Here is an 8893-nt window from a genome sequence, read left to right on the forward strand (position 1 = left end):
CTCACCCTAAGAAATCATGTGTTTCCAATCCTCTCTCTGATCAGTATTTTTATTTTTTGTAATCTTTATTGCTATCTAAAGCTTTCTTATACACTCATTTTCTATTTTTCCCAGCTCAAATATAAACATCAGGTGCAGAGAGTCTCAAAAAAAAAAAAAGAGAGGGCATGTTATTAACTATTGTTTGTCCAGCTTTTCAACATTGTGAGGCACAATGTAGGTACTCATAAAAAATAAACAGGAAAGAAGGGAGAAAAGCACACAGGAAATGAAGAGATGCATAAAAACTTTATCTTCAGGGTTAACACTCTGGTAACACTGAGTCCGCCAAATACATTTTATATGGTTGGATATACATAGATTCATAGAAACTTTTAAATTTATAAAGAATTAATAGTATTATGTCTTATAAATTTTCTCAATATTCATAAAATATTTCAGACCAAAGTTTTGTGTGATTTTTGATCTAGTGAATAATTCATCTTCTATATTTCCATAGTTGTCTAATTCTGCCTACATACTGATCCAATCAAAAATAGTCCATGTGGCCCTGCTGCATATATTTCCTTGGCTATATAACTAAGGATTTGGAAAACAAGATGATATTTATGATTTCTTCCCTCCCTCTCCCTTCGTGTGTGTGTGTGTGTGTGTGTGTGTGTGTGTGTGTGTGTGTGTGTGTGTGTGTGTGTGTGTACATCTGTTGAGGCCAGAATACAACATCTAATCCGCTGAGCTAGAGTTAGACACAGCTGGGAACTACCCATCATGGGTTCTGGGACCAAATTCAGGTCCTCTACAATCATAGCAAGGTCCCTTAACTGCTCTGCCATGTCTTCAGCCCCACGGTTGCTTCTTAAATTCTGAGATTAATGATAATTAGAAAACCCACTATTTTGGCTTCAATTTTTCTTCTAAGAAATGAAATTTACCAACTAGCTGGGTGTTCAAGCTGCTATGTTTGCATGCATAGGCTTGACGAAGAAAAGTCAGCTAGAGTTACAAAATCCTGACTCAAAGATATCCATCTGCCAACATTAATTTTGAATGTGAAAATGAGATGCCTTTGGCAAAAGCCTAATAAAGAATTCTATGGCCAGAAGCCCCAACCCCTACAAAGGCAAGACCTGCTCTGAGCTACAGCTACAGTCACAGAAGGATGCAATGCCCTTGGTCTGCTGAATAATTAAGCTGCCTGATTTTTCTGTAGGCTTTCTTGGAATAAGCACAAATGAGGACCCAAGATGGCATTAATAAAATCTCTCTACCTCCCTCTTGATTCATCTACATCACAGTATGTGCTTTGGTCAAGGCTCTTTTGTTTATAGGTAAAAGAAACTCTTTTAGCAAGGTTTACATGAATACAGCTCTTATAATGAGACGGTGACATCTTGTAGAATCTGGGTCAGAAATGAATCTGGGCACCAATAAGGTGGTTCTTTCTCTTAGACTGTAGTTTCTGCTCTTCTCTGCTCTGTGCTTTGGCCTCAGGTTCCTCTCCCTACAGACCTGATAGTTATAGCAATGCCCACGGCCATCACTCAACCTCTGCATTTGCATCATCTCCATTTTAACTGCACACAGAGGCTGCACCTACCCACTCTTACAACCTGATATAAACTCTTGGACCAGGAGAAGAGCTTCTGATTAGCCCAGACTGAGCCAAGATGCCCCTTTGTCATAGCAACAGTAAGTTGGTAGACAGTGGCTTCTCAGGTAGAAACATGGCTATGAGGGGTTTACCTGTCAAAACAAGACAAATGCAAGAAAGTAATGCCATTTCCGGGCACTCTAAATGAACCCAACCACAGCATGACTCCAAAAGGACTCTGTCACAGCGAGACAGACTCTCAGCTTAAGAAATTGAATTGATATTTCTTAAAATGCATCTGAAGACAATATAATCCCACTAACAAGTCAGCAATTATGCAGAATACCGAAGCTGACATATTCAGCTGGGTTTCAATTATACTGACCCTTTGAATAATTTTGTGCCCACCAAATCATGACCAGGCTGAGCATCATTAGGCCTTTCGAGAGGGAAAAGAGGAAAAGAATGTCTGCAGCTGCTATAACAAAATAGCACAAGCTTAGTGGCTTTAAACAAGACCATTCTGTTGCTTTCTAATTCTGTTGATCAGAAGGCCAACGTGGGTCTCCCTGGGTGAAAGTAAAGGGGCCATCAGGGTTAGGCTTCTTTCTTCAGATTCTAGAAAATGCTGGCTAGCTCACAGCCCTTCCCTGTTTTTCAAAACCAATTACGGTATATCTCCTTGACCATTTTTCTACAATAATGTCTCTTTTCTGGCCAAAGTTGTTCAGCTTTAAGGACATGTGCATCTAGATTACATCATTGAGGTGACCAAGATGATCTTTCCGATGGAGGCTTGACTTCATTATTAATGTGAAGTCATTTTACTATACAACGTGACATACTCAAAGATTACAAGAGTTAGAATTTTAATATTTTTACATATTTACTGACTTAATATGTTCCAAAAGTTTTCTCTTTTGGGTGACTTTCTTTCTCTCCTTTACCTAAACACCATGATTATCTTCCATCTTTTTATTTGGTGGTCATTTCTTAATGAAGATGTGTAACTCATGACCACATGGGGAAAATGAAGTTTTTAACCTTAATTACAAAGGCCTTGTCCAGATTTCATTTTAACTCTACACTTGGCACAACACCTGGAAAATTCAGTTCTTATTGTTAAGCCAGTAACTCAAACTATGCCATGCTACTACATACACTCTTGTCTGAACTTTTTTCTTCTAAAAAGTTAAAGCTACCCATGCAATATGCTTTCACCCTCCTCCTCTTACCCACACACTCTTAACTACCTTTATTTGCATCCCAAATAACCACACTGAACTTTTTATTGGAGTTTTTATTGTATCCCCCTCATTATCTCCTACTGTCTTCGATTTTCCCTGACTTGTTTTTGACACTCAGGCCAACTGTTTCCATTGCCTTGCTGGGGCTCCCCTGTCTCTCCTCATGAGCCCTCCCTCCTCTCACACTGACTCCCTCTGCTACTTCTTGCTCCATATGTGCAACTTCTCACTTCCCATGTAGCTGCAGACAGCAAGAGTCTAGGGAAAGCTGCTTATCAACATCACCGTTGTCAGCACGAAGTCCTCTGCCCGAACAAAACTGAAGCCATTTCGGGCCTTCTCCTCACAGTCCCTGAAATTTTATCACCCTGCTGTGCCCCCTCCCAATTTCTCCCCTGCAAGGCTCCATCTCTGATAAACTATCTTGCTTCCTCTCCATTTCTATTTCTGTGTCCTAGGAGCCCTTAGGATCTTTCACAGCCTAAAGTGCCCAAGAGAGTTCTTTATTCTAGATATTTTCTGTCACTCATTTCTTCATAGCTTGTTCTATGAGTAGAATACCTTTTAGAATATGCATCCTCTGAAAAAAAAAAAAAGAGGTCTGGACTTTTAGCCATAAGAATGTGCAGGGATTATAATAAGATTTTTGGAAGGTATTTAGTATAGTGAATAGAACATTGGAGCTTCAGACTAGAGGGCCAGTGCTTGTGACAAAATCCCAGCATTAAGAAGTGGAAGTAAACAAAAAGTCTCATCACTAACCAGGAAACTATTTGTAATGGATACTTCCTGGGGAAGGTAGTGTCAGTGTTCTCCCACCAAGGGACACTGGGTGTATCAGCACATTCCAGGGCAGGTCCTATGTCTATGAGTAATTGGACAATACCAAATGGGCTCCATATATCATTGTACACCTTTTGCTTTTATTTATTTTATATTATTTTAAATCTCATTGATTTCCTTCTTTACTTTTTTTTTTTTTTAGTGTGTTTTGATTTTCATGGTTTTAGTTATTGTTGTCTCTTGTTTCCATGCTTTTTTGTAGAAAGGGAAAGTACATGAAGTTGGGTGGATAGGAAAGTGGGTAAGATCTAGGAGGAACTGGGAGAGGGGAAGAACATGATCAAATTACTGTGTATGAAAAATTAATAATATTTTTAAAGAATTAAAGTTTTTCCCTATGCATATATACAAGTGTTAGAAGCATAGTTTGTGAATAGGGAGGGTTACTTTAAGAACAGGAGCCCAAGCAAACTGAGTGAGCACCAGCATAGCTCACTTACTTGTCCCCTTTACCCCAAAATGCTCTTCCCATCAACACTTCAACTCAGGCTCTGAATACAAACCTGTGATGCCTCTGAGCAGGATTTACAATACTAGAAGTAAGTTCTGGATCCCTTTGACCCTATGGTACCTTCTGAAGCTAATGACCAACTGTCCTTACTCTGTCATATATATATATATCTTCCAAGAGGTCCATTTTATCTCATAGTACCTGACTGTTGCCTATAATCACATCACATATGGACAAAAGATTCTCCCTTATCTCTTCTTACACCCATGATGAGTGAGACTCTGGTTTCTATTGTGGCCTGTATTTTCCCATAACCAAGTCCTGTGGTCACAACAATAAAGATAGGAATAATACACTTTTACATAGTGTATATTGTGTCCCAAATGAAGACTTTCATACACTTACCTCAGGAGTCCTCATAATACCCGGAGCCAGTGCCTATTAATCTTATTTTCCGTTTTAATAATGAGGAAAAGAAACACTCCAAGAGTTGTAGAATGTCACTCATGGATGACAGAGTGGCGTTTCAATCCCAGCCATCAGAAATCCATGTTCTCAACCCTATTTCAATCTGTCTTATACACTAGGAGAGTTTATAACCCTCTGCTCATACAACCACTGACTAAGACAAAAAATATAGCACTGAATGAGGCACTATCAGCAAGTCAGAGCACGATACAAATTGTTCCTCTTTTCTAGGCCATGCTATTGTCAAGATGAGATATACATAAAAGGATGAATAAGTAAATACCACAAGTCATAATGCTACCAAAACATCCCATCAGACCTTCAGCATCCCAGAGAGACACACAATACTCTCAAGAAAATACAAATTCATAAACTACCTTTCAGCTTTCCTCATAAATTGTGACTATGCATAGCCCCATAAATGCGATTGCTTTCTTCCTGAGCAGAGTATAGACAAACTGAGATGAAGGAGTGCTTTTCAATAACCAGGTGACTCACCCCACCCATAGTTCCAAACAGGCTGATATCCAGACCACAGTATAGTTCTCAAGCCTCAGGGAACCATGGGGCAACCTCAATTTTGAATAGTTTCTGTGAATTGGCCCATTAATTTCCAAAATTCAGTGAGTATGTTTATGGCTAAAATGAGAAAGGCAATCAATGATAGGTGCTCAAAGATAGGACCTTTCCCAGTCCTATTCTGAAAGACTTGCCCACTAACACCCATTTCTGTATCTGAACTATATCCCTAGAGGTTCTTGCCTTCCTTTTGGGCTCCAGGACTCTTTATCAAAGGGGTCTTTGGCCACATGAAACCACACACAGCGCTATTTACACTTCTTACCAATCTTGGTAAGGGAGCTCAGTTACTGTTAATTACAGATGCTTTCTGTCATAATGGGCCAGATTTTCAAAAGAGTCTCAAAGGCAAAACTCCCAAATGCCATACACAAACCTGGTAATGGCCCATGCAAATTGAATACTTATTGGGTCTGTGTGCATTCCGTTCCAAGGACTGCCTTTGAAAATTTAGCCGGGTAACTCCAAAGCATTCGAGGCATCATAATCTGTCATCATTAGCAACAATGCTTGACTTGGTGCTCAACATTCTTATTAACCATGCAATTATGAATTCAGACAATGTTTAATCACTTCTACAAAAAATACAGCTGTGTTGTTGGGGAGCTGTCACTTACTGTTCACTAATGATTGATTTTTAAAAACCATCTAGATTGTTTGCATGAGAACAGCAGATTAACTATAAAGACTTCATTATTGATCATTAAAGAACATTAAAATGGAGAACCTTTACAAGATGTGTCCTGTCTTGCTGCATTCACATGACTGAAACATTCTGGCCAGTGTTCAGGAGGAACACAAAAAAGACATTTTCTACTCCTGGCAAGGAGACTGGACTAAGTAGAGGTATAGTGAACTGGGTTAAGGGGGGAAATCTCCTTATTGATGTAACAAGACATTTATTACATTTTACAATGGCAGTAATTTTCTCCAAATAATTTCTTCAGCTATTGTCCAGCTTATGAAAAAGCTGGCTGAATGGTGGATACCAATCAATTTGGTGCAGTCATTAACAATGGACTATTTTGAAAGCATATAGCTGTTCCCCCATGACTCCTCTACACTGGAGGACTAATTCCCTTCCTTCACTGTAAACTTAATTAGAGATAAGTCAGAGTGCTATTTTATGGCTCATTTTCCATGTTATTTAGAGGCTGAGAGGTGGCTTCTGTCCTATCAAATATCCCCTGGATGGACTATGATAAAGAGCCTGTATCCTCTGCCTACCTACAAAGATAATGATTCAAAACCTATTAGAGGGTTTGAAAGATCTGCTCTCTCAATGTCATGTCTTCCTTGGATTTCTGTATTGTCACCCCTAACTCACTGGACTCACATTTGAGACAAATCTGAACTCATGGCCAAGGTTCACTGAATACATTCCTGAGGACGACTGTACTAATGCTTGAGTTTCACCACATTCACAGCCTGTGACTCACTGCATTCCCTGCACTGCCTTACCCGCTATAATGCCTGAGGCTCATTGCTCATGGGCCCAAGGCTCACTGCATTCATGCTCATTTGTTCAACAGCTTCCAAAATTGACACTTCAGCAAGGAGGTTTTGAACATTAAAATTTCTATAACATTCATGCCACCATTGCATCAGTGGGCTCATTCTGTATTGCAGCTCACAAGGGTTATACCTGGGGAAGACTGTTAAAGCTTTTATTCACTGGCGAAAGCTAGTCAGGTTGGAACAAGCTTGAGTTCTCCATGTCCTATATTCAAGTATGTAGTGTCTTCAGCATTAGGGTCTCAGCATCAAATTCTTCAAAGTAACCATAAGTAACGGCTTGAAGAGAGTATATGGAAGCAACTTGTCAACAATTCAAGACCTGTCACTGGGGCTTATGGTGGCTGGGAGAGGCACTGTCTCCCAGTTATAGAGTAACACCATCTAAACTCCATACATATGATATGTATAAATATCTTACACAGCTTCTATAGAATGGGTTTCCATATGGCTTTTTAAAATGTCTTTGAGTGTAAGCTATGCCTCCTCACATACTTTCTGTAGTATCCTGCCCTCCTGGCTTCATTTTACCTTACTTGCTCCATTATTCCCTTCTCCCCCTTCATACCTGCATTTATACCCTTGATATGCCAAACTTCATGACCTCATACTGATTTCCTGGCTTCTATGAAAATGCCAATTACTTACATACACATTTCTGAAGCCTCCAGTGTAGACTTCACATCACAGAAAGACCATGTGGCATTTGTCTTTTTGGAAATCAGTCAGAGTAATTGTTTTTATCTCGATCTATTTACTTGACATTTTCATAATTTCATTTTGACATATAGCTGAAAAACATTTTACCCTATTTTTAATCTATTTATCAGTTGATAGACATCTAGTACATGACACAAATATTATGAAATAACCAACCACTTTCTGACTGGGTTTAAATCCCGATCCATAAAATAAACTTATACATGGTACTGTCAACTGCACCCAAAACTTGTAACTGGCTAGGTAATCGGCCATTGGGGAGGGCCTAATACTGTTATCCTATTAAATGGCGTAGTGTGGAGCTGTCCCTATGTTCTTATCAATCATCTATCTTTACAAAAGATGTTGCAGTAGATGAAAATTATAGAGAACTGCAACTGATCGATATGCAGAGAATACAAGACTAGGGGGTGCTCAGCTCTAAATGGAGCATCTATGCTGATGCTATTTTTATAAAAATGTTTGTTTCTTTTAGCTTATTTCTTAACCCGGCTATCACACAAATAATTGAGATTCTTTTGTATTTGTTTAAAAATAAGCTTTACAGCACAATCTTGAGCAGGTTAAGTCTATTTTTAATGCTCTATGTTATTTTGTCTTACTCCCAGCTAACATCTCAGCTCCAGATCCTTCCTCTTTATCTTTCTTGGACCTCCGTGAGCAACTGAATCTCCTGATGCATCCCCTACTTCCTCCTTTTACTCCTCCTCTCACGGCTGGCTGGATGTCCAGCCCTATTCTTTCCCCTGCTCAGCAATTGGCTGTAAGCTGCTTTATTGGCATACCAGGGGACAATGGGGGAGCAGTGTTTACACAACATTGAGGCAGAAATCAGCATTTAAGTTACACAATGACCTATGCCTACACATCTATGTTACATACCTTCCCCTCCAAGACTCAGAGATCATCATGGAAAAGAGGTTAAAATATTATAAGAGCCAGACATAGACAGTATCTGAATCAAAACATTATTAGATAGACACTACAGGGTCATTGCATATATTAACTCAAAGTGATTCTGACTGCATTCATAAGACACTAACAAGGTCAAGCCCACCAAATCCCCAGCATGGTAGGGGTAGATTTCTCATGAAGTCCTACTCGTGAACCTGTTGGAAAGTGATGGCAGGGGGAGAAGGAGTACACTTTCTTCATGAATGGAGCTCCTAAATGGCTACCTACTCACCAGTAGATGGTCTCATACCCAGGGAAAACTAAATGGACTCAATGGGTTTAAGAAGATTAAAACAGAAAGAGCATGTGAAGATAGGAGTAAAAAAATGTTTAGTCACATAGTAGAGAAATGGGAGGAAAGAAAATAAGGGATGGGTTTGATTAAAAACACATTCTATGTATTATAAAATTATGGATTTCAAAAAACTTGAAAAATAAATAAAAGTACAACTCCTTGATCTTCTAGAAGCCACACACTTAATCCAGTATATGTTGTTTTCAGGTTTTTTCAACAATATTTTGGGG

Source organism: Acomys russatus, chromosome 20 (genome assembly GCF_903995435.1).
Source record: "Acomys russatus chromosome 20, mAcoRus1.1, whole genome shotgun sequence".
Lineage (NCBI taxonomy): Eukaryota > Metazoa > Chordata > Mammalia > Rodentia > Muridae > Acomys > Acomys russatus.